Source organism: Podarcis erhardii (genome assembly GCF_964252035.2).
Source record: "Podarcis erhardii genome assembly, chromosome: 5".
In the NCBI taxonomy this organism is placed as follows: domain Eukaryota; kingdom Metazoa; phylum Chordata; class Lepidosauria; order Squamata; family Lacertidae; genus Podarcis; species Podarcis erhardii.
Genome location: NC_138509.1, coordinates 12,134,798 through 12,162,137, shown reverse-complemented (window position 1 = coordinate 12,162,137; position 27,340 = coordinate 12,134,798). Strand labels below are relative to the sequence as shown.

The 27,340-nt window shown below is 44.6% G+C and overlaps 1 protein-coding gene across 1 annotated transcript in view; it reads left to right on the top strand.

Moving 5' to 3' along the window:
• Positions 1 to 23,483, top strand: part of TMEM72 (transmembrane protein 72) — a 142,355-nt gene extending 118,872 nt beyond the window's left edge. Inside the window, exon 6 of the transcript XR_014157094.1 lies at positions 23,255 to 23,483. The gene's annotated coding sequence lies outside the window, so the exon portion shown is untranslated. The remainder of the gene's footprint in view (positions 1 to 23,254) is intronic.
• The last annotated feature ends 3,857 nt before the right edge of the window (positions 23,484 to 27,340 follow it).

Here is a 27,340-nt window from a genome sequence, read left to right as displayed (position 1 = left end):
CCAGCAACAAGATGAACGTTGAGTGAAAGCAGCTGGGCTTTGTGCTTTGCCTTCACTGCTGATTTATTGCATTCATGTCCAGGATTTGTTCTGTGTCCACTTGCAGCACTTTTCCAATAAGCTCTTCTTAACTGTTAAGGCTTAAATGTACTGAACCATACTTGCAATCTTGTCTTGGCATTCTAGACTGAGATGAGAGAGAGATGCATTGTCCAGTTCTTAAAATTAGCATAATCCCCATCTCAAATGCCGAGCCAAACTACTTTGCCTGGCATTTAGAGAAGTTTGCAGTAACCTGCGTATGTTTCTCCCCTCCAAAATATAGACAGAGATATTTGCTTAGCTGCACACAGCTCTACTAAACTTTCCAATATTCAAGATGCTACCTGAGGGGGCTTAATTTGCACATAGGTTGCCGAGATATTGCAGACAGGTTATTACAATGCAGGCTTTTATTCTGACTTGTATTGTATTGTATTGTTTATCCATAAACAATTGTATTGTTTATGGATAAATTTGGATGTATTGTTTTTGTTATGGGCCAATGGCCACAATAAAATCGCAATAAAATCCCAATCAATCAATCAATCTGACTTGCCAGATTTCCACCCAAAAAAGCTAAATCTGTATTAAGGGGAGGGGGAATATGAGCTGTCACTCTAATGTCACTGAGGGTGTGCACCTTTCAGCCATTGACATCAGGTGGCTTGTTTTTGCTTGCAGAGTTTGAAATTGAACTGTGTAGAATTCACTCCTACTGAATATTTATCTTGTTTTTATATTGTGGGGCTGAGAGACAGGCGGGATCTCTACAAACAAGGGAAAGGATATAATACTGGGTGGATTTGGGTCTTCTAAATACCGTATTTTTCGCTCTGTAAGATGCACCAGACTACAAGACGCACCTAGTTTTTGGAGGAGGAAAACAGCCCTTCTCCCTCCTCAGGGAAAAGCCCCCACGCTCCACGCGGCTCTTTAAAGGGAGCGCTGAGCAGAGCCTCCCGCCTGCATTCGCTCCATAAGACGCACACACATTTCCCCTCACTTTTTAGGAGGGGAAAAGTGCATCTTATAGAGCAAAAAATACAGTAGTTTGCTGTGATGGTGATCAGCTTTCAAAGGACCACCACATTAGCTGGAATTGGGACAAGAGATATCTCCCAGCCTTCGAAGATAGACGTCTGCCATTCCGCTCTTCTGTGTGAGGAAGGATGGGGAGATGAATTCCACTTGGTGGCTGTGATTCAAAAACAGTATTATAAAGCTCTAATGAACAACAGAAGGCAACCTTCAACCTCCCACCGTGCCATACTCCTGAGTAAAGCCTCTTGAGCTCTGTGACTCAATTAAGGAGGCTGCAAGGGCAGCCAGCTGGCCTCTTCTCCCTCTCCATGAGATATGCTCCCACTCTGTGAGATATGCGATGTGAAATGCACTGGAATCGGGGAAGTCATGTGACAAGACTTGGATGGTGTGCCCAGGCTGTGCAAGGAAACAGAAAGCTAATAAGTTGCCCAAGACCCTCGGTCCCCTTAAGGCTTGGAGCAACAGCCCAACCGACATAGAGATACCCTGCGGTCCTCAGGCAGAACCTAGTTTCGAGAATCTTCTACATTCACACAAGGAAGCCAAGCAAGTTAGCAGTGCAGCAAGGCAGTGATTTCCCCTCTCCCTGCCGGTAGCCCCCATTTCCCCACAATTCAGCTGATTCAGATCACATCTTCAGAACATATAGAATTATAGAGTTAGACGGGATCTTGAGGATTGTCTAGTCCAAGCCCTGTAATGTAGGAATCTCAACTAAAGCAACAACAACAACAACAACAACATATTATTATTATTATTATTATTATTATTATTATTATTATTAATACCCCACCCATCTGACTGGGTTTGCCCAGGCACTCTGGGCGGCTTCCAGCAAAATATTAAAATACAAAGGTCAGCACCAACCCTTTGAATTGTGCTCGGAAACGTACTGGGAGCCAATGTAGGTCTTTCAGGACTGGTGTTACGTGGTCTCGGCGTCCGCTCCCAGTCACCAGTCTAGCTGATGCATTCTGGATTAATTGTAGTTTCCGGGTCACCTTCAAAGGTAGCCCCACATAGAGTGCATTGCAGTAGTCCAAGCAGGAGATAACTAGAGCATGCACCACTCTGGCGAGACAGTCCGCAGGCAGGTAGGGTCTCAGCCTGCGGACCAGATGGAGCAGGTAGACAGCTGCCCTGGACACAGAATTGACCTGCGCCTCCATGGACAGCTGTTAGTCCAGAATGACTCCCAGGCTGTGCACCTGGTCCTTCAGAGGCACAGTTACCCCATTCAGGACCAGGGAGTCCACCACACCCGCCCGCACCCTCCCCCCCAAACAGAACTTCTGTCTTGTCAGGATTCAACCTCAATCTGTTAGCCACCATCCACCCTCCAACAGCTTCCAGACACTCACACAGGACCTTCACCGCCTTCACTGGTTCTGATTTAAAAGAGAGGTGGAGCTGGGTATCATCCACATCCTGGTGAACACCCAGCCCAAACCCCCTGATGATCTCTCCCAGCAGCTTCATAAAGATGTTAAAAAGCATGGGGGAGAGCTTAGTATTATTTGGCAATGATTGGCAGTGGCTCTCTGAGCATAGCTGTCAAGCGTCCCTTATTTGGCAGGACAGTCCCTTATTCCAGCACCATGTCCTGCTGCTGTCCCTTATTGATGATTTCTCTTAAATAAGCTACTGAAGGTAATGGGGCCCTTTCTATGTCCAGCTTGCTTTGTCAACAACAAGTTGTTGCTGTTTTTTTGTGTTGAATATATGCTATATAGTAATTTATGGACCTAATAGGTATCTAAAGCCATTTGCACGCAACAAAATATGTATTTTATAAAAGTAATTGTTGATCCCTTATTTTGGCTGCTGATCCCTTCTTTTCGAGGCTGTTTTGGTTATGTGGACATCACCACTTCACAGAAATAATGAAAGCTTAAAAGGAGCAACATTGTGGCGTGGTCTCCCCAAGAAGAGTGATTTGTTTCTCTCATCTTGTTTCCTGAGAAAATGAGGATCCTCAGATTCACAAATTGAGCTGACGAGGTGATACGTCTTGGGAATAAGTGGTTTGAAGATCACACACGGACTCTCCAACTGCCAGTTTAGTTTGAATGCACTCTCTCCATGGACAGCTCCATGGAGATGAATCGCCTTTCATCTCCAAAACTAAGTTGTTCTGCAGTATGTCAGAACTATTAAATTCTTCCTTTAAAAGGACTTTTTACCTCCTTTTTTCTGAAGTCATTCTAGCCCTGCCTGGTGCTTCTTTTAAACAGCAGGGCCGCAGTAGTTTATGGAAACCCCTGCAGTTAAAGGGAATGGCTTTATTAAACTGTTGCCTTTAATTAAGTCTGATGGCAAAACCAAACATTTTTGTATATTTCGTTTCTGCCCGTATCCTGTCTTCCTTGCCAAAGTCTAATGCTCAACAGTAGGATTCCCTGGCAAAAGACCAAGCACTCTGCAGCCCTTTTCACCATACATTACTTGGGGGGCAGGCCTCAAAATACATGTCAACAGAGATATGAAGCTTGTCTTATCTTCAGACGGGCCTAACCTGAAGGGCAATGGGAGTCTAGGCTACAAGAATTGAGGATTAGCCCCACTGAATATGGAGACCATTAACTTTCATGGCTACTTGCATCAGTCACTTCATTTATGAAAAGCGTCTATTTCCAAAACTTCCTCTCATTTGACAAGGGCTAGATAAAAATAAAATAAATCTGGGCAATGGCCCAATGGATCAGAGGCACCGTTTGAGGAATGAGAATCGAAACGTTTCACCCTTGGAACTGAGGTTTCTTGGACGCTGGTTCCTTTTCTCTGGAATTACTATCCAATTCCTCACACAGTGTTGATAAACTGGTCGCGCATCATTGTTGTCAGACTGTTGCAGAATAGTGCTTTCTGTGTCGTTCCTCTGTGTTTTTCCTGAAACTGAAAATTGCTTCTTCTTTTTGCAATTAAACATGATTCCACTATTAAAAAATGGAGGGATAAAGAGAGAAAGTACCGTATTTTTTGCTCTATGAGACTCACTTTTTCCCTCCTAAAAAGTAAGGGGAAATGTTTGTGCGTCTTATGGAGCGAATGCAGGCTGCGCAGCTATCCCAGAAACCAGGACAGCAAGAGGGATTGCTGCTTTCACTTCGCACCAATCCTTCTTGCTGTTCTGGCTTCTGAGATTCAGAATATTTTTTTCTTGTTTTCCTCCTCCAAAAACTAGGTGCGTCTTATGGTCTGGTGCGTCTTATAGAGCGAAAAATACGGTAATTAACCTTGCGCTCCACAAAATAAAAACTGCCATGGAGGCAATTAAGAGAAGGCATTCAAAGGGCAGCTCAGCCACTAATCTCACAGCTGCAATCCAGGGGAAGTTCTAAAACAGACAAGAGCAGCGAACAGGAAGCTTTTAATTAACATTGAAAAGGACTTACGGAACATGATTTTCTTGTGAGCAAATATTAAGCTCCTCCTCACCAAGCTGATTTTCTATGCACAAGTAAATTATTATTTGGAGGGGGGGGATCATTTGGTTGTGATGTCCCAGCTTTGCAATCTGTAGTTGTAGAAACAGACACAGATTTAGCACCTCCGTGACAACTAAGGCTTCTGACCAAATTAAACACGAATGAGAGTGATCACATACACTTATTTAAGTGTTTAAAGCATTCTGTTAGGAGGAGGCAAGCCATGAAATGCCTATTCCCCCCCCCCCCAAACTGTCTAATACATGAGAGGGAGGGAGAATTAGATATACACTAGTGGCCAAAATTCTGGAAACCTTTTGGAAAAAGTGTATTTCTGAGGTTTGATGACTCATAACAACACTTTTATTTTGGAGTAATACCATAAAATTATACATCAATGGAAATATAATTTAATGAAGAATGTAATGCAACAAGGTTTGTTCAATTATCTGTATTCTATCAAAAGTTATAGCCAAATAACCAGAAAAAAGGAAGCACGACTTGCTTAGGTTTATATGCAGTAGCGTATCTTCATTTGAATGTAGCCAATGAGCATGAATGTTTAGAGAGCCAATCAGGTGTCATCTTGTTTTGGCAATGAGCCAATCAGGTCACAGTAGGATTCAGCTATTGATGTTATGTACATGAGCTGAGAGGAGGACATTTGTCAGTGTGTTATGTGATTGGTATCAAGTTGTGTTATGTACTGAAGTGGATACTGTAGATAGTTTTCACTCAGGTCCACATATGCAAATAAGGAATTGAAAGTGACGCTCAGTGATTGGATAGTTACAGAAAATTGTTACTGTTGCTTTGTAGTCGAGCTCTATATAAGCAGGTTGGCTGAACCCTTCAGCCCAGTTCTGTTCTGGCCTGTGAATAAACAAGAACTGTCTGAAGAATCGCTGTGTCGTCTGATATGTTCACCTACAACTTAACAAGTTGGTTGGCTTTTATTGTGTTCTTTCATTTAGTGAGCTTGCAAAACATGATAAAATAAAAAAAATGGTGCAAAGAGTTGACCTTCTGCACCTGGTGCACAGGTGAAAAAAAAGGAGCGCTGGACAATTAAGTCCAGTCAAAGGTGACTATAGGGTTGTGGCGCTCATCTCACTCTCAGGCCGAGGGAGCCGGTGTTTGTCCACAGACAGCTTTTTGAGTCATGTGGCCAGCATGACTAAACCGCTTCTGGCGCAACAGGACACTGTGATGGAAACCAGAGCGCACGGAAACACTGTTTACCTTCCTGTCGCAGTGGTACCTATTTATCTCCTTACACTGGCATGCTTTTGAACTGCTAGGTTGGCAGAAGCTGGGACAGAGCAACGGGAGCTCACCCGGTCGTGGGGAATCGAACCGCTGACCTTCCGATCGGCAAGCTCAAGAGGCTCAGTGGTTTGGACCACAGCGCCACCCACGTCCCTGCCCCCTCAAATAACTGCATCCAGAGCCATGACCTCCCCAGCCCCCGCACGCTATGCCACTGGGCTGACACTCCCCTTTATGTATAAATTCTATGAATGGAGGGAAAGCTTGAATGAGGCTTACAGAAGTTTCCAAAATGTGGCCAAGTGTATACAATATTGTTAAGTTGTGGGTGAACATATCAGACGACACAGCGATTCTTCAAACAGCTCTTGTTTATTCACAGGCTAGAACAGAACTGAACTGAAGGGTTCAGCCAGCCTGCTTATATAGAGCTCCACTACAGTGCAACAGTAACCACTTTCTGTAACTATCCAATCACTGAGCGTCACTTTCAATTCCCTATTTGCATATGTGGACCTGAGTGAAAACTATCTACAGTCTCCCCCTGCTGGCCCAGGGCGAGAAATTCAGTACATAACACATATGATGATGCACAGGCTGGCAAAACACCTGAAACAGGTCCAATAGGAGGCAAAGCAAGAGCAATTCCTGTTAATGGTTGGGAAAACAAAACCGAGACTCTTGAAGATGCAGCTGTTTTCTTTGCTTTCAGATTAATCAGCACAGAACGCTGTCTTGGTGTTTATTTTTCTAATGGTAAATCAGAATGTGCTTTCAGTTTCATCAAATAAAGCTTCTGTTTCTACAAGTGTTCCTCTGCTCCAAATGTGCATCCTCTCGGTGGGATGAAGCTGGAGATCGTAAAATGTTTATGCTGCAAAAGCTGTAGTTTTCAGTTGCTTTGATGGACAGAAATTTTCCATTGCCGGATTTTGAACATGGATGGCCACAAATGGCTCAGCAGAGCATTTATTTTCTCAGTTGACGTATATGAAGACTCCCAACAGAACAACTATGCAGCAAAGCTAAGCCTTATCTCTACTAAGTATAGAAGCAGATGTGTTATGTTAGAATAGCTTTGAGGATCTGATCAAAGAGTCTGCAATTAGAAAAAGCAGGAGAAAATTCTTCAAATATTAAAAGTGGAAATATTAAAAACCCCATTGTTTTCCATCTCATTGTAAGTTTCATTTTATTTCAAAAAATAAAATTTTATTTTGCTGTTTGCTATTGTTTATATTTTGAATTAGATGTATATTGGGGCATGAAAACCTTTTAAGTGCTTAGGGCCTTTAAAGGTCTTAATCTTGGTCTTGGGCCAGTTCTGACTAAAGCTGTCCTGATAGCTCTTTCTGAAGATAATTCACCCTCCACGAGTCCTTCTTCCTATATTGTTTCTGAGTTAGAGTCCACCCTGCAGGAATTCTTTCCCTATGCATTACCATCTTGTCTGTAGTCCCCTATCAATAACATCAGTTACCTACTCATCAATTGTTTCAGCAGGGTCCTTGCCTCTCTCATGGAAAAAAACAATATCTGTATGGAGCTGGGAGTGTTTCTGTTTGGGAAGCAGTAAGCTCCAACCATTCCTCTTTGCATCTATCCATCATCTTTCAACTGGAGATCTATGCTCTGCAGATAATCCTGGTTTCCTGACTGTATATCAGGGAAAGAACAGCTTTTGGAGTTGCAGGCCAGTCATCTGACTCTGGTCTGGTCCTGCAAAAATAATCTCCGCCAGCTCTTTCCAGCTAATCCAGCGATCTCTGCAATATTTCCTGTTTAGGCTTAGAACAACAAAGGGATGGTATCAGCAATATACAAAATACTACTCCAAAATCCCATGAACCCCCTAGACGCAATCAAAAAACAGTGGGAGGATGACATAGGCTATGAGATTAACCTCACCCAGTGGACCAGAATATGATCTAAACCCCCCTTTAAATCCATATCAACGATAAGGAAAGAACTCACTCTGAAACTCACCTACAGGTGGTACCTAACACCAAGAAAACTAGGGCTAATACACCCAGAAACCTCACCTAAATGCTGGAGAGGGTGTACCTCCACAAGCACATACCTCCACATGTGGTGGAAATGACCCCAAATCTAACTATTCTGGACAACAGCCATACAAGAAATATGTAAAATAACTAAGCAAGTACTAGAAATCACCCCAGAATCGGCCCTACTAAACATCTTCCAAGACAATAACGCCCATTTACCTCACAAAGAACTCATAACCCACCTACTTTCAGCAGCCAGAAACATCATAACCAGACGCTAGAGAGACCTGTCAGAAGTACGCATGGACCAATGGTACCAAATAGTATGGAAAAGCCCTATTAGAAAAACTAACCAATAAGCTGAAACTGACATGGGGACAAATAGAAGAAGACACCTTCACCCCGGTATGGCTCCCCTTTATCACATACACAGCCCAACAAGACAACGACAAAAATCCACCAACAGCATACAAATCAATATGGCTAACCTGATCCAAACACCCACCCACCTCACTCACACATGAAAACAAAGATCACCACAGCCAACCACAAATGAACAACCACACCCTAGGCCAAGCCCAACCTCTCTCACCACCAAAGGAACACAAGCAAATAGCAGAGAACCTGCACATGCGATGTTGACACAACCCCCCCCCCACATATATTAAGTAAAATAGAAACATCGCCCCCCGCCCCACTCACCTTTCCCCCCTCCACCTCTTTCCCCCTTTTTCTTCCTAATGTAACACTAATGTCTTAGCAAGTGAAACTGATCTGTAAAAATGCAACTTTTTTGGGGGGGGGGGAAGAGAGATTGCTTATACTTTTGTAAACCAAGAAAATCTTTAATGATAAATATTATGTACTGAGCTGAATCCTAGAACAATAGGATCCAGAATGCAGCAGTCTGATTGGTCTGCAGGTGCCACCCAATCCAGCTCCAGATGAATCAGTGACCTGATTGGCCTACAGGAGCAGCCAACCAGGCTTCTGGAGGAAGTGAATCCGCAACCTGATTGGCCTACAGGAGCAGCCCGGAATTAGCCAATCACGCGGGGCCCATTGTGTAAATAATGTATATATAGCTAGATGTTTTGGGGGAAGTTTCACTCATTGCCACGACGAGCTGTCCACTGGCTGAGACCTAGGGCAGAAAGGAAAAGCTTGGGGTTTTTGCTCTGTTGGCCCACACCAAAGCCCCTTACATTTGGGGGCTAACTACACTTTACTCAAACCTATATGATATGTTAGGTTTATATATATATAGAGAGAGAGAGAGAGAGAGAGAGAGAGAGAGAGAAAGAGAGAATTTCAAGAGAGGAGCATCTTGTGTAGAGAAATATCAAGCAGGCAGGGAGGAGGCACTCAGCCCTTTCCCTGTGTTTTGTTTTCCCCCAGCAAATTATCAGCACTTTTTCTTCCCTTCGGGGAGAATTTAAACATGTGTTTCATATGTCTGAAATTGTGTGTGTGTAAATCAGAAAGGGAGGCAATCTGGACAAGGGAACCTTCTGCAACGGGAATGAATTAACGCCCTCCCTCCAAATTACTTTCTGAAAAAGTTGTTTCAAAACATGCATGCACGCAGTGGAAGCAGACCTCTTAAGAGGCAGGCTTGTGGATATTGTGCAATTAGTTTCTGATGCTATATGGTTTTTCTTTCTTTCTTGAAGTGCTTAAGTGTTATTGTTATTGTCTGGAAGCGATTGCTGCACCATCCATCTTCGTCTTTCTCTTGCATCCGCGAGCGCTACAGGTTTGTCCACCCACGGAGGAATGTGTGTTTGCTTTGTCGTCTGTTTGTTTTGCTTCTTTGATGGTCCCAAGCTCTCTTAACAAATGAATGTTTTTATATACATATAATGTTCTCTTTTCATTTCTGATCCCTTTTTAAAGGGGACATCAAGGAGCTGGAGCTTGCCGTGACAAACCCAAACAGCAAGGACAACCGAGCCCTCATTTTAAGTCAATTTATGCGTCTGAATAAATACAAGAGTCGGCTGCAAAAATTAGAAATCAAGCTTTCTCCAAAGTGAAGCTGCCTAAAATATATTATGTGCTGCAAATGACATAAAGCAGCATATTCTGAGCACATTCTCGATGCATTTGGAAATGGAGGGCTTCCCCCCCACCCCCATTCCCACAGCCCCAGATAGATTTACTGCTGAAAATAAAATATGTCTCTCAGCAGGAAGAGGTCACCGAGTGGTTGGAGGTAAAATTGGGGCCTATGGAAAAATCCATGTCTGTTTAGTTAACCGGTGTCACACAATTAGGCAATGCTAAAAAATCAATTAGTCACACATTAGGATTGCAATGGCATGTTTTTGTAACTGATCCATTGATATTTTATTGCCCACTCACTGCTTATGCAGGGTATTTCAACCATAAAAATAATAACAATAAAAAGGTCCTTTCTGCCTTTAAAACAGCGCAATGAAATTAAACCATAATGTTAGAAAGCGGGGTGCAGGGAACAATGTATGATCAATTATGGAATGAGGGAGCTCCTAAAAACATCCCAGATACACTCAAGTGACCCCCCTGAGTCCAAACAGCCTTGCTGTGGTCTAAAGTTAAATTCACATTATTTATTTAAAAATAAAGCAGTGAGCTTAATATGCAATACAAGTGGGACCTACACCACAAAAATAGAGGGACACGGGTGGCGCTGTGGTCTAAACCACTGAGCCTCTTGGGCTTGCCAATCAGAAGGTCAGCAGTTCAAATCCCCGCAATGGGGTGAGCTCCTGTTGTTCGGTCCCAGCTCCTGCCAACCTAGCAGTTCAGAAACACGCCAGTGTGAGTAGATAAATAGGCACCACTGCAGAGGGAAGGTAAACGGCATTTCCGGGAGCTCTGGTTTCCGTCATGGTGTCCCGTTGCACCAGAAGCAGTTTAGTCATGCTGGCCATATGACCTAGGAAGCTGCCTGTGGACAAGCGCCGGCTCCCTCGGCCTGAAAGCGAGATGAGCGCCACAACCCCATAGTCGCCTTTGACTGGACTTAACCGTCCAGGGGTCCTTTATCTTTTTTACCTTACCACACAACAAAATGTTGCAGTGTATGTACCCCATAAAGGTAAAGGTAAAGGGACCCCTGACCGTTCGGTCCAGTCATGGCCGACTCTGGGGTTGTGGCGCTCATCTCGCTTTATTGGCCGAGGGAGCCGGCATACAGCTTCCGGGTCATGTGGCCAGCATGACTAAGCCGCTTCTGGCGAACCAGAGCAGCGCACGGAAACGCCGTTTACCTTCCCACCATAGCGGTACCTATTTATCTACTTGCACTTTGACGTGCTTTCGAACTGCTAGGTTGGCAGGAGCAGGGACCGAGCAACGGGAGCTCACCCCATCATGGGGATTCAAACCGCCAACCTTCTGATCGGCAAGTCCTAGGCTCTGTGGTTTAACCCACAGTGCCACCCGCGTCTCTTTCAGTGGGACTTAGTTCTGAGTAAAAATGCTTAGGATTGCAGTGTAAGGCATCCCAGCTACCTGGGGTAAGCTCTACTGAATGCAGTGGGATTTACGTACTTCGCGGTAGACATTCACAATAAAGGAATAAAAACTCCACGCATTTCTTCAAAACTTGCTGGCTGCTGAAGCCTTGCAATAAAAGAATTAAAAGCAGATTGTTGACCTTTTCCTTCAAAATTATAGGAAGGGCTTCCTATGCCAGCTTCACTATTTCCTGCATTTGGTGCATGGATTTTATTTTTTAGTATAAACAGGCCTCTGTTTTGCACCCACCCACCCAGCACTTTTAATTGTTCTGAGATGTGGAGGGGGGGGGGTGAAAGAAAACTGGGACAATCTGGGATTAAATAAGAAAGTAGGTCTGCTTTTGTAATTCCAGGACTGTCCCTGGAAAATTGGGACACTTGGAGGGTATAGTATCGCTACCCACTGAGAGGGGCATCCTTATTTTCAATGGAGAAATGTTGGAGAGTAAGGAGATAACTATCTATACAACCTTTAGAAGACATCTGAAGGCAGCCCGGTATGGGGAAGTTTTTAAACATTCTATGTTTTATCTTGTTTTTATATATGTTGGAAGCTGCCAAAGCGGTTGGGGCAACCCAGTTACAAGGGTGGGGTATAAATAATATACCATTACTATTATGGAATAAAAAGGTAAAGGTAAAGGACCCCTGACAGTTAAGTCCAGTTGCGAATGACTCTGGGGTTGCGGTGCTCATCTCGCTTTAGTGGCCAAGGGAGCCGACGTTTGTCCGCAGGGGGTTTTTCCAGGTCATTTGGCCAGCATGACTTAAGCTGCTTCTGGCAAACCAGAGTAGCGCACGGCAACGCCGTGTGGTGTAGTGGTTAAGAGCAGTAGATTCGTAATCTGGTGAACCGGGTTTGCGTCTCCGCTCCTCCACATGCTGCTGCTGGGTGACCTTGGGCTAGTCACAAGTCTTTCAGCCTCACACACCTCACAGAGTGTTTGTTGTGGGGGAGGAAGGGAAAGGAGATTGTTACCTGCTACGAGACACCTTTGGGTAGTGATAAAGCGGGATATCAAATCCAAACTCTTCTTCTTCTTCTTCCCGCCGGAGCGGTACCTATTTATCTACTTGCACTTGAAATGCTTTTGAACTGCTAGGTGGGCAGGAGTTGGGACCAAACAATGGGAGCTCACCCCATCGTGGGGATTTGAACTGCTGACCTTCCTATCGGCAAGCCCTAGGCTCTGTGGTTTAGACCACAAGTGCCATAATTATGGAATAGGATGTCCCTATTTTCATTGGAGAAATGTTGGAAAGTATGAGAAAGCACCACACAAAGGGCATCAGAACCTGCTTAAAAAATTACATTCCTGTATGTCCACAGTATGGTAACAAGTAATCCTATATTGCATCTACTCCTTCTTTTTTTATTACCCCTGAGAAAATTATTTCTGCTGTTGGAAATCTGTGAGCTGCCAGCTGGATAGAGAGAACATCATGTGGACAACCCACACCAAAATCAAGAAACACGTGGCTTTAAGTCCGCATTAAACTCATCACTACAATTCACATATGAAAACCCCCAATCTCTGATCAACACAATCTGCACCAAGAATGGAAAGCATGAAAATGTATGCACATAATTCAAGAAACTTAGTTAAGCCACACCTGATGTGCATGATATCGTCAAGAAATTAGGCATGTGGGAACTTTCCAGAAAACATCTGCCTGTTTTAGAGATAAGACCATAAGCCTGGAAGATAAGAGGTTTAACGAGGAGTCTTTAAAATAAAAATAAAAATAAGCTTGAGTGGCTTTCTCGCTTTGGGAATTCCAGATTGTGGGACAAACAACAGGGAATGTTATTATCCTTCTGACCCTCTTGAAAACTTCCCAGACACATTTTGTTTGTTGCATTTTTTCCCCCTGCCCATTCTTCAAGGAGTGCTCATGGATGCTGTTTTTAGGCTCCTCACAACAACCCTGTGAGATGCTAGCTTGGACTGCAAAGGAGTGAAGGATGCACGGCCACTAAGTTTCGCCACCATTGTTGAGCTGCCCCAAGCCACCACTTTGGGATGTGACATCACTGTAGCTGTGAAATGCAGCATTTCCTGTTTGCCCAGAGTGGACACACAGGGGAATGTTACTCCAGCCAGGAGGACTTCCTGTCACATCTGGTCTGGAGCATCCTTCCCCTGCGTGTGACCAGGTAGATGGGCGTGGTCCTGGCAGATAAAAGGGCTGGTCACGCAGCCATCTTCCCTTATCTCTTGATCCCATCTCTTCTTGATGTCTTTTCCTGTCTGCTGGCTCTCAGCCAGTAGCGCATGGGCTCATTCCCCACATGGGATAAACCCACACTTCTGTAATTACAAGCTATAGCCTGCCTTCAGGGATCCAACTGTGAACTGAAGGTAAGTAAACTTCTTATTACTTTTAAAAGAAGACTGTTGTGTCATTATAATATAATAATAATTTATTGTTTATACCCCATCCATCTGGCTGGGTTTCCCCAGCCACTCTGGTTGGCTTCCAACAGAACACTAAAATACAATAACCTATTAAACATTAAAAGCTTCCCTAAACAGGGCTGCTTTCAGATGTCTTCTAAAAGTCTGGTAGTTGTTGTTCTCTTTGACATCTGGTGGGAGGGCGTTCCACAGGGCGGGTGCCACTACCGAGAAGGCCCTCTGCCTGGTTCCCTGTAACTTGGCTTCTTGCAGTGAGGGAACCGCCAGAAGGCCCTCAGCGCTGGACCTCAGTGTCTGGGCAGAATGATGGAGGTGGAGATGCTCCTTCAGGTATATTGGACCAAGGCCGTTTAGGGCTTTAAAGGTCAGCACCAACACTTATTGTTTTAAGAGAGAATAAAGGGGGATTTACCAGGAACAATCCAATCTGGACAAGCCAGACTTAACTCAAGAGATTCAAACGAATCCATCAATTAGGTTCCTGCAATATACAGGGGAATGTGCTCTTCTACCAGCTCACAAGTATGAGTGAGGAAGGATAATATTTAATCAATATATCCTCTCCTACTACCCACAACATCCCCACAACCATTACAGACCCTTCCCCCTCCCACCCACCCCATCCAAGCATGGGTAGGGACGAGTGCCTGCCCCCCCCCTTTCTGATTTGCTCACAGGGAGGCTGGTTTGGTGGAAAACCACAGTGCAATATGGGACTCTTAAGATAAGCAGGACCATTCTGGACATCTTATGCTGTGCACACATTAGCGGCTTAAAACACAGCAAGGTTGTTTGCCCACATTGCGCTTTATGTTGCATTTGCACTTTGCTGTATGCGTCAGAGAAGGGAGCAGAGATGTCTCCAAGCAATGTGCATTACCTGTTTGGTTTCTCCACCATCTGCAACCCCCCCTCCATGTCCTTTTCACTGAAGATGCCATTATTATTATTATTAGTAGTAGTAATAATAATAATAGTAATAATAATAATAATAATATATTACAGTGGTACTGCTACGTACGACGCATGAGTGGCCGCTGGCACCGCTCGAACACCACACGCACAGTGGCGGGATCCTCTGCTCATGGCTGCAGCCACAAACGGAGGGTCCTCCACATGCAGGGCAAGCACCATGTGGGGTGCCTTCTTGTCACCCCTCCAGACATGGCACCCACGGCGGACTGCCCCTGCCCCCCCCTTGTGACACACCTCCTTCTTCCACGCCTGGGGAAGCTTGACGATTCTTGTTGGAGATCTTTAGTACAGTGGTACCTCGGGTTACATATGCTTCAGGTTACATATGCGTCAGGTTACATACGCGTCAGGTTACAGACTCCGCTAACCCAGAAATCGTGCTTCAGGTTAAGAACTTTGCTTCAGGATGAGAACAGAAATCGTGCTCTGGCGGCGTGGCAGCAGCAGGAGGCCCCATTAGCTAAAGTGGTGCTTCAGGTTAAGAACAGTTTCAGGTTAAGTATGGACCTCCGGAACGAATTTAGTACTTAACCTGAGGTACCACTGCATAACTGTTTAATTCACACTGAAATGGAGAATGCCTGTGTGTATTTCTGAAAGGGTTTAACTAGAAGATTCCGCTGAACCTAAAGATGAGCAAGAAGACCTCTCTAAGAACCTGGGTGGGTTAATAATGAACTGCTGTTGTTTTCTGCTCTGTCCAGGTGCCTGCCTTAGATCACATGAAAGAGATGGATAAAAAAAAAAAATCATCCCAGTAGCACCTTACAGACCAACTAAGTTTGTTCTTGGTGCTGTGGGTTAAACCACAGAGCCTAGGACTTGCTGATCAGAAGGTCAGCGGTTCAAATCCCCACAACGGGGTGAGCTCCCGTTGCTCGGTCCCTACTCCTGCCAACCTAGCAGTTTGAAAGCACATTAAAGTGCAAGTAGATAAATAGGCGGGAAGGTAAACGGCGTTTACACAAGATATTGTATGGAATTCAACCTAGCAGTTTGAAAGCACATTAAAGTGCAAGTAGATAAATAGGCGGGAAGGTAAACGGCGTTTCCGTGCACTGCTCTGGTTCGCCAGAAGCGGCTTAGTCATGCTGGCCACATGACCTGGAAGCTGTACGCCGGCTCCCTCGGCCAATAAAGCGAGATGAGCGCTGCAACCCCAGAGTCGGTCATGACTGGACCTAATGGTCAGGGGTCCCTTTAAGGTGCTAATGGAAGGAATTTTTTTATTTTGTTTCGACTACGGCAGACCATCACAGCTGCCTGTAACTAGCACTATGAAAGAGATGGGATTACCTTCTATGCATATGTTAACTTGCGGGTCTTCATTTTGTATGAGTTAGTCTTTCTCTGAACACCGCAGAGAAAACAAAGGTGGTGGAAATGAGAATCCTTAAGAAAGAGAAAACATCTCTAGTGTAATGGAGGCTGTAGGAAGAGAGAGGCCTTTTGCTTGTAGGTCTGTTTGGAATTATCTTTTATTTATTATAAGATGCTGAGCCTGTACTGGACATGCACAAGATATTGTATGGAATTATTCGGATATTATTTTTGTTCTGTTTTGAAGAAAGCTCTGCGAGTAAAGCTCGACTCAAACTTATGGCTCTGGACAATGTTTTATCCCCAAAAGAGCCAGTTTTTAAGCTTCCAGTTGCTTCAAGCTGCACAATTTTAATATCTGCAATAGTGAAGGGTTTTCAGGCATGGCCAAACCTGGCCCTCCAGGTGTTTTGGGACTACAATTCCCATCATCCCTAGCTAACAGGACCAGTGGTCAGGGATTATAGGAACTGTAGTCCCAAAACAGCTGGAGGGCCCAGTTTAGCCATGCCTGGTTTAGCTGAAACATCACAAAGTTGTTCCTGGTGTTGCTTGATGGTACATAGATGGCAGGACTGAAAGGTGATGGGCCTTTGCAGTAGTGTGTGGTGACATTTTTCAGAGGAGGACAGTGAGCCAGAGGCACCAGCTTGCGAGGGCAATGGTGGGTGGACAATGTTGCGACATCTTGACATTCTGCACATAAGTATCTCACCTCTCTCCCTAAGGCGGACAGAAGCTTCCTAGGCTTTGGGAAAGAGGCATGAGGCTTTAATACTTTAATACAGTGGTACCTCGGTTTAAGAACTGGCCGGTTTAAGAACGATTCAGTTTACAAACTCCGCAAACCCAGAAATAGTGTCTTGGTTTGAGAACTTTACCTTAGTCTAAGAACGGAATTAGAACGGTGGAAGGGCACCGGCTGTGGGAGGCCTCATTAGGGAAAGTGCGCCTCGGTTTAAGAACGTTTTCGTTTTAAGAACGGACTTCCAGAACGGATTAAGTTCGTAAACCGAGGTACCACCGTACTGTTGTTTACTGGGAACATTTACAGTGGTACCTCAGGTTACATATGCTTCAGGTTACATACGCTTCAGGTTATAGACTCCGCTAACCCAGAAATAGTGCTTCAGGTTAAGAACTTTGCTTCAGGATAAGAACAGAAATTGGGCTCTGGCGGTGCGGCAGCAGCAGGAGGCCCCATTAGCTAAAGTGGTGCTTCAGGTTAAGAACAGTTTCAGGTTAAGAACGGACCTCCGGAACGAATTAAGTACTTAACCTGAGGTACCACTGTAGTGGACTAGCCTAGTCCCCTTGGTCCACTGACCACACAGCACAGGGCCTTCCTCAAAAAAATTAAGCAGAGGCTGAATGGCTGCAGTAGTGGAAATATGATGTAGCTGTGGGTTTGGGAGACAAGGATGAGAGCTTAGGGCTAGATAGCAAGAGGTTCGTCAACATGATGCATTAAAAGTGAATGAATGAAGATACAATTCCGAAGAATAAAAGATGTGGAGGCAACTCGCATCCCCTATTGTGTGCATTCCCTTGAGCTGAGAACCGTCACACGGAGAACAAAATAAATTGCCTTGTTTGTGCGCATCGTAACATCTTCCCTGACTTCAACACATAGCATGCCTTTGAGGAATTGGTGGACCTCACTTGAAGACCTCTCTCACCCCAGCTTCTGGGAGCTTTGTAATAAGCATTTTGCTTTGATCTTTTATTTGTACAGCCTTTCCATTTATCCCCATCCAATGTAAGTTCCTGCCCCATACTACGAGGCACAGACACACTTGGCCCTAGCATTCCCTTCACGGCATGCCATTTTTGCACGAAGAAAAGGGGATGCGATCGGTTTTATCACTGGTCTTTGTCCTCTCCACAGGCTAATTCTGTGATTATTGCTGTTTCCGAACATCTGTACAGTTGTTGTTTTTCTGTCACTTACAGGGATGAGAAGCCTTGACATGAAGTACTAAATTCCAGTTTTGAAAATAATGGCTTGAGGCGACGTGTCACAGAGTCAATGGACATGCAAAGCTGGGTGAGATATCCCTCCTTTTGTTTTGTTTTGTGCGACCATCCCTTGAAACCCAGTCAGATGGGTGTCGTCCAAATAATAGAATTATCATCATCATCAACAACAACATCATCTTGTGTAGGTGGGGTAGAATCTATAAGAGGAACCCACCCAAACAGCTCCTTTGTTGTCTGCAATGTTGAAAAAAATCAGGGAGTAATGGAAAAATGTAGGAAGTGCAAAATTAAAAATTAAAGCTATTTGTTGTTGTTTGTTGTTGTTTAGTCACTTAGGAAACACTTCTTTTTTTTTTTTTAAATTCTTTTTATTAAGTAACTTTTAACATAACACAAACTTCATCAAAGCAGAAAAGACGAAAAAACATTTAAAGGAAAAACAAAAAGAAAAAAAAGAAAAAAAAAGAACACATAGTGCGGCTACTCACTATCCCAATAACAAGTGAGTTTAAAAAGAAAAACAAGCACAAAGAGAAAAAAGGCAAAAAGGCCTAGAAAAATACAAAAAGGTGTAGAAAAGAAACATAGAATATACAACAATTGACACATAGGAAACACTTCTAAGGTTGCCATATTTCAAGAAGTAAAAATCCAAACACAAAATGTTGTTGAGCAATCGCCTGATAGCCAAGTCCGAGCTGCTCACATCAGAGCCAGAACCTGGGCCGCCCACGCCAGAGCCGCTCGCACAATTTATTAATTTTTTGAAAACCCCAAATCCAGGACATTTGCTTTTAACCAGGCAACTTCAGTCTAAAAAAAGCTCAACAGCTTTGGGGGTAAAATCATAATCACCAAATCTGGGTGGGCATGTGTTGTTGTTGTTTAGTCGTTTAGTTGTGTCCGACTCTTCGTGACCCCATGGACCAGAGCATGCCAGGCACTCCTGTCTTCCACTGCCTCCCGCAGTTTGGTCAAACTCATGCTGGTAGCTTCGAGAACACTGTCCCACCATCTCGTCCTCTGTTGTCCCCTTCTCCTTGTGCCCTCCATCTTTCCCAACACCAGGGTCTTTTCCAGGGAGTCTTCTCTTCTCATGAGGTGGCCAAAGTATTGGAGCCTCAGCTTCAGGATCTGTCCTTCAGTGAGCACTCAGGGCTGGTTTCCTTCAGAATGGAGAGGTTTGATCTTCTTGCAGTCCATGGGACTCTCAAGAGTCTCCTCCAGCGCCATAATTCAAAAGCATCAATTCTTCGGCGATCAGCCTTCTTTATGGTCCAGCTCTCACTTCCATACATCACTACTGGGAAAACCATAGCTTTTACTATATGGACCTTTGTCGGCAAGGTGATGTCTCTGCTTTTTATAAGAAACTGCAAAAAGGGTGGAGGGAAGTCAAAATATATGTGTTTATAAGTTATTCAATTTGTATGTCTGTAAAAAAAAGTAAGAATCCCAAAATATATATATTTCCAAAATTTCCAATATATATATATGCTCCTTTGTTAAGCTAGTGGCTTTGGCTGGCCAATGAAGCCCTGTGATTCACAAGTCTAAAGAGGCTGTCAAAGAGACCATCTCATCTGGCTGCATAACATGTCACCCTAGAAAGACAACCATTAGCCAGAGTTGTGTGTGAGAATTTTGGCTGATACTGGAGGCTGCAAACACAAAGACATGTCTTGCTTTGAGCTGGACTTGGGGCTCCCTGGCAGCTTGACGGGGAAGCAAAATCTGCCGGAGCGTTGATGCTGTGAGCCCCTCCACGCTATGCTCATGTTGTATAGAAGTGTCAATAAAACCATATACAGTGGTACCTCGGGTTACAGACTGTGGCGTTTGCCCTCCTAGGTAGGTCATAAGGAAAGGGTTAAATGAGTGTGAAGTGATTGGCCAGTGGGAACCCAAGGGGAGGAGTTAGAGTTAGAGTTGGAGTTGTTGGAACGTTGGGAGTTGGAGAAGGAAGAGGGAGGTTAAGTCTGTGGGTTGGTCGAGTTTTGTTGTGAGAGAGTGAGAGGAACTGTTAGGTGGAGTCAGATAGATAGTTGGGATAATCAGTTTGAAGTTGTTAGGAACGTATAGGTCAGTAAAGAAACTAAGATTAAGAAACTGACAAGAAAAATTATCTGAAACCATAAACTTGATCATGCTTATAAAATAAACTGATTATTTGTTTTAATGTTAACAACTGTCTGGACTCAGTGTGTACCCGAGAGAAACAGGTTGGTGGCAGCGAGGAAGTGATCATAGTGGTGGCACAGGGATCAATAGATCGTCAAAGATCGCCACACAGACGCTTCAGGTTACATACACTTCAGGTTACAGACTCCGCTAACCCAGAAATAGTACCTCGGGTTAAGAACTTTGCTTCAGGATGAGAACAGAAATCGGGAGTGGCGACAGCAGGAGGCCCCATTAGCTAAAGTGGTGTCTCAGGTTAAGAACAGTCTCAGATTAAGAACGGACCTCCGGAACGAATTAAGTTCTTAACCCGAGGTACCACTATATCCCTAAAGATACCATATTCTCTGCTGACCTTCATTTCAGGGAAACCGAACCGTGGGTAAAGTACATGAACCCCTGACCTGACGTCTCTCACTGCCCAGAGATTGGGGTGCATGCAACAATATGATATTGTACGCTGTTGTATCATTCAACCACTCCATCAGGGATGGAACAGAAACATGGCAAAGCCCTCAAGGCAGTTTCTGGGGGGCCTCTATGTGTTTAAAAAAGGCAAAGGACCCCTGGCAGTTAAGTCCAGTCGCGAATGACTCTGGGGTTGCAGCGCTCATCTCACTTTACAAGCCGAGGGAGCCGGCGTTTGTCCGCAGACAGTTTTTCCGGGTCATGTGGCCAGCATGACTAAGCCGCTTCTGGCGAAACCAGAGCAGCGCACGGAAATGCAGTTTACCTTCCCGCTGGAGTGGTACCTATTTATCTACTTGCACTTTGAACTTTGCTTTGGAACTGCTAGCTTGGCAGGAGCTGGGGCCGAGCAACGGGAGCTCACCCCGTCCCTGGGATTCAAAGCGCTGACCTTTCGATCGGCAAGCCCGAGGCTCAGTGGTTTACACCACAGCGCCACCCACGTCCAGTCTACGTGTTTACTCAACACAAATATAGAATCTCCAAAGAGGGCTTCAGAGAGACAGGAAGCTGGTGAGACCTCTGAGGAGGGAGATTCCTTCTCTCTCTCTCTCTCTCTCTCTCTCTCTCTCTCTCTCTCTCTCTCTCCCCCCTCCCCAAGTTCAAAGAAGGTTATGCTGACCAGACAGATTGCTGTTCCTCCTCCTCCACTTGCCTCACACACAAGCATCACTTTTGTTCTCCACCTGGGCTCAGTTTGGTCGCTGGCCTCAGTCATGAGGAGATGTAGCAGCCCTGCAGAGAAACAAGCGTTGGCTGCAACCCTCTGTTTATGGGCAGTTATTGTCACAGCTGCGGTGCAGCTATAGCTTTTGGCAGAGGTCTTTTTCCATGTGCCCCTGCTTCTAATGCACCACCACCCATGGTGTTGAAGCTGAGTGGGTGTGACACGGTCAGCCCAGAAAAATCTTCCCATTGTCATATATATAACAGCACAGTATCGAATGTGTAAATTTGAATATTTGCCTTCCTTGGGCGGGGAGGGGGAAACGGGATAAGAAATGTAATAAAACAAGACAGCACCAAATTTTAAGAGGATGCTATGTGGTACCTCAGGTCCTGGGCAGCCTCACTGACCCCCAAGTAAATTTCTTCTAGCACTCAGCTTGTTAGGTCTCTGATCCTGAGCTCCTTGCAAGAAACTCCTTGTCAGTACAGTGGTACCTCAGGTTAAGTACTCAATTCGCTCCGGAGGTCCGTACTTAACCTGAAACTGTTCTTAACCTGAAGCACCACTTTAGCTAATGGGGCCTCCTGCTGCTGCCACGCCGCTGGAGCACGATTTCTGTTCTCATCCTGAAGCAAAGTTCTTAACCTGAAGCACTATTTCTGGGTTAGCGGAGTCTGTAACCTGAAGCGTATGTAACCTGAAGCGTATGTAACCCGAGGTACCATTGTATTTTATCAGTCATGTCAGTACCCTTCAGAGAAACTCCGCAGGGTATTCCTCCAGTCTAGAGGACAGTCAGAGGCAATGTGTAAAACACTTCTTCTTCTTCCTTCTTCTTCTTCTTCTTCTTCTTCTTCTTCTTCTTCTTCTTCTTCTTCTTCTTCTTCTTCTTGTATGAAATAATGTTGTTGGTTTTACAAATATAAAAATATAAATGAACACAAACTGTAAAAAAACCAAGTCTATTTAAAGAGTTTATCTGAATCTCGAGAATCCCCATCCCCTCCATGGATTCTCATTTTAAACATCTACAACTGCATATTCATCCATATTCCAATTTTTATATCAAACCAGACTGTCCATAATGTTTTTTATACAACAAGTGAGTCAAAATCCTGTTCTTGTTTCCATCTGCTTACAGTTGTCTCCTAAATAACTTTAGGAGTTATTTAAAATTCTCCCATTCTTTTATAAAGTTTTTATAAAGTTTTATACAGTTTCTGAGTTTTCCAGTCAGCTTTGCCATCTCGGCATAGTCCATCAGGTTGGTTTGCCATTATTCTCTGGTAGGGACTTTGTCTTCATTCCAATTCTGGGCTAATAACATCTGGGCGTCTGTTGTTCCATACATGAAAAGTCTTTTCTGCTTCTTTGGTATGTTGGTACCTGTAATTCCTAACAAAAAAGCTTCTGGTTTCTTCATTTCATTTTTTTCCATTTCATTATATATCATCTCCTAGAAAGCTTTCATTACCTTACAAGTCCACCACATATGATAAAAGGTACCTTCTTTTTCTTTACATTTCCAACAGATATTTGAATTTGTCTTATACATTTTTGCTAACTTAGTAGGAGTCAAATACCACTGGTACACCATTTTCATATAATTCTCTTTCAATGTACAACACGCCGAAAATTTCAAATTTGATTCCCATAACCTTTTCCAATCTGCCACCTGGATATTATGTCCCAAATCCTTTGCCCGGAGTATCATTACCGACTTGACCTGTTCATCTTTTGTGTGCCCCTCTAAAAGCAAGCTATACATTTTAGATAATAATTTAACATTGTTTTCTAACGTTCCACACGTTCCAACGTTCCACATGTCCAAGCTGCTATGATGAGGGAACTGAAAGCAGTACGAAAAGAGGACTGCTTCAGAAGTTTCCAACATTTCTACGAACGTTGTCAACGGTGCATTTTAGCATAGGGGACTACTTTGAAGGCCTGTAAGGTACAGTGGTACCTCAGGTTAAGTACTTAATTCATTCCGGAGGTCCGTACTTAACCTGAAACTGTTCTTAACCTGAAGCACCACTTTAGCTAATGGGGCCTCCTGCTGCTGCCGCGCCACCAGAGCACGATTTCTGTTCTCATCCAGAAGCAAAGTTCTTAACCTGAAGCACTATTTCTGGGTTAGCGGAGTCTGTAACCTGAAGTGTCTGTAACCTGAGGTACCACTGCACGTATGTTCGAATATTTCTCACTGTCCGATTTCTGTGACCATTCACTGAACTTTCCGATCACACCTTGTATATAGACTCCAGTGCTTGGAAACAGACAGTCAGGTTGTGTATCCGCAGCAGTGACCAGAAGACAAATGACCGCTGGGAGGAGACAAGACATGTCGTGGTGCATCTGCCCCGGCTGCAACAAAACATGTCTCTCCTGCATTGGTCTTTACAGCCACAGCAGGTGCTGTAACTCTCCAACACTTTGGCTTCACTCCTCCATTGTCTCTTGAGACAGACAGATGCCAAGCAAAGCCTAGTGCCTGAATTTGGTTCCCCTCTCTTCCCTTCTGTGTAATGTCTTTTAGATCATAAGCCTGAAAGCAGGGATTGTCTTCTGTATTATGGAAGCTGATCTGGAAGCCTTTGCAGCTGAAGACTAGTGTAAGTGCTTTAAATAAATCAAAATAAACAGCAACCATTTCATTGTGCTGAGAGTACACTCTCTCTCTATCTCTCACTCACTGCCCTCTCTCTACTGCATCTGGAAGTGGCCTAGCAGGGTAAGACAGAAGGACCTCTCATGATTTGCAACCTGATGGAGACTGAGTATTCTTCCTCCTCTCGTTCAACACAAAGCTGCCAATGATGTGTGTGTGAGAGACACGTCTACAACTTGTGGCTGGGCTTATGAGGCAGTCTTGTCCAGTACCCAGCTGCAAACTCACAATTTCAATGGGTCTTAGTGCTAAGTAATGATATTAATGATGTATGGAAGTGAGAGCTGGAGGAGACTCTTGAGAGTCCCATGGACTGCAAGAAGATCAAACCTCTCCATTCTGAAGGAAATCAGCCCTGAGTGCTCACTGGAAGGACAGATCGTGAAGCTGAGGCTCCAATACTTTGGCCACCTCATGAGAAGAGAAGACTCCATGGAAAAGACCCTGATGTTGGGAAAGATTGAGGGCAGAAGAAGAAGGGGATGACAGAGGACAAGATGGTTAGACAGCGTTCTCGAAGCTACAAACATGAGTCTGACCAAACTGCGGGAGGCAGTGGAAGATAGGAGTGCCTGGTGTGCTCTGGTCCATGGGGTCATGAAGAGTCGGACACGACTAAACGACTAAACAACAACAATGATATTTAGCATTATAAATAATAATAGTAATTTATTATTTCTACCCTGCCCATCTAGCTGGGTTTCCCCAGGCACTCTGGGTGGCTCCCAGCAGAAATTAAAAACACGATAAAACATCAAAATAAAAGTCAGGTAGTTGTTTATTTCCTTGAAATTTGATGGGAGGGCGTTCCACAGGGCGGGTGCCACTACTGAGAAGGCCCTCTGCCTGGTTCCCTGTAACCTCACTTCTTGCAGTGAGGGAACCGCCAGAAGGCCCTCGGAGCTGGACCTCAGTGTCCAGGCTGAACGATGGGGGTGGACATGCTCCTTCAGGTATACTGGGCCGAGGCTGTTTAGGATTTCAAAGGTCAGCATCAACAGTTTAATTTGTGCTCGGAAATGTAACGGGAGCCAATGTAAGTCTTTCAGGGCAGTATTATATGTTCTTGGTGGCCACTCCCAGTCACCAGTCTGGCTGCCGCATTCTGGAATTTGTATACATCTGTATACAAACATATGGAAATGTAACTGAGTATTTGCGGAGACATCACTTTGCCAACAAAGGCCCGTATAGTTAAAGCTATGGTTTTCCCAGTAGTGATGTATGGAAGTGAGAGCTGGACCATAAAGAAGGCTGATCGCCAAAGAATTGATGCTTTTGAATTCTGGTGCTGGAGGAGATGCTTGAGAGTCCCATGGACTGCAAGAAGATCAAACCTATCCATTCTGAAGCAATCAGCCCTGAGTGCTCCCTGGAAGGACAGATAGCAAAGCTGAGGCTCCAATACTTTGGCCACCTCATGAGAAGAGAAGACTCCCTGGAAAAGACCCTGATGTTGGGAAAGATGCAGGGCACAAGGAGAAGGGGACGACAGAGGACGAGATGGTTGGCTAGTGTTCTTGAAGCTACCAGCATGAGTCTGACCAAACTGTGGGAGGCAGTGGAAGACAAGAGTGCCTGGCGTGCTCTGGTCCATGGGGTCACAAAGAGTCAGACTCGACTAAATGACTAAACAACAACAAAATCTTTTCTCTCCCTCACTCTCATTCCCTTTCTTTTTTTCTTTTCTTTTTTGTCACTCTATTTATAATTGACATGCTTCTAATAAAATATAAAGATTTTAAAAAGAAAGACTGGGCATTGTCTAACTTAGTGCAAGCAAATCAGGATAAAGGTTCACTAAACAAGTTGTCTGGAAGAGTCCCCAAGGGATTGTGAGAGGGAACAGGGTCTGAAACTGATCCTTTTCCCCACCTTCTATGCTAATCTTCCATGCAAACAATCTAATGTAGTTAATAGCCAAGTGTGTCAGCGGAATCCTCTTAGTGTCTCCCCTCTTAAAAGGCAGGTCTCAGAAAAGCCCTCAGGGGGGAGACTGAATTACTATGCAAATATGCCTGTTCTCTCTCCTCTAGCGCTGCTCAGACTTTATTTGCTTATTATAGGCATAGCTGTCAACTTACAGATTTGAAAATAAGGGACCAGCAGCCTCGAAAATAAGGGATCAGCAGCCAAAATAAGGGATTTTCTGGGCACAGGTATGTTCAACTTCTGAGCCCCTCCGAGCCAAAGGCAGAAAGCCCAGTCAGCAGCCAAACGAAGCCTCAAGCGGTGGTTCCCACAGCGCAGCAACCCAGCAAAGGGGATGCAGCAAGGAAAACCACCGTCCCCTCTCCGCTGGGAAGCGCTGAGCAAAGGCGAGTCCCCAGGCAAAGCGGCCAATTTGATCGGCACAAGGCATGCAAGCTCCACCCCCCAGTCATTCTTAGACTCCTTATTGGGTGAGCAATGCAGCCAATCAACACAGTTGGAGCCTCCCTCCTCCCTGGCCGGCAGGGAGGGAGGGAGGGAGAGGAGCTGCTTCCTTTGAAACCCAGGAAATTTAAGGGACATCATCAATAAGGGACAGCAGCGGGACACAGCGCTGGGATAAGGGAGTTTCCCACCAAATAAGGGACGGTTGACAGCTATGCTTATAGGATGCTTAGAGAGTGCTTCTAAGCAGGTGCACCTCATGGAGGGAGACAGGCATGCCCCTCCCTGCCTTGGCTCCTTGCATTCTTTAGACCTTGAGAGGGGAAGGGACCATTCCCGGGGTACGGGAGAGTGACATAGACTTCAAATAGTTTTTTTAAAAATTGTACTCATTGCTGAATCATGCGCATACCACCCCCCTCCCCGCCACACACACAAAAACACCACTTTTCTTCACACCCGGTGCATGATAGAGAAAGCTAGTCTGCAACAGAGAAAGTGAAAGAGAGTAAATAAAGAAATGAATGAGGGGGATAATATGCTCAGGAACTCTGACATCCCCACAAGCAGGACCTTATTGAAGACTTTAATTCCTTAATTCCTCTTCAATATCAGCCTCCATTTGTTTCCCTCGAAGTCCCTGAAATCCGCTTCCCCAAATAACATGTTTTGAAGAATGAAACCATATGGGCTGAGGGAAGGGCTCACGGACACTTTTGGCAGTCTTTGCAGACTTCCTTGGGGTGTGAGATATAAATCAGAGCCGAGACCTTTCCAAATATAATATATTTGTTATCTGGATGAGTGCGTTATGGAGGTCCTATGTGGGAAGGAAGGTTTATGCTCTGCTTGTCCTTGCTAGCCGAGATTAACAGCGAGTTCAGTGGCTTCCCATGGTTTTTGCTTTTTTGAAGCTGTTCTTCGTCACAATTACTTATGGGAATTTTGGGCTGAGGAAGAATGCTCAGCAGCAGACTCCTATTA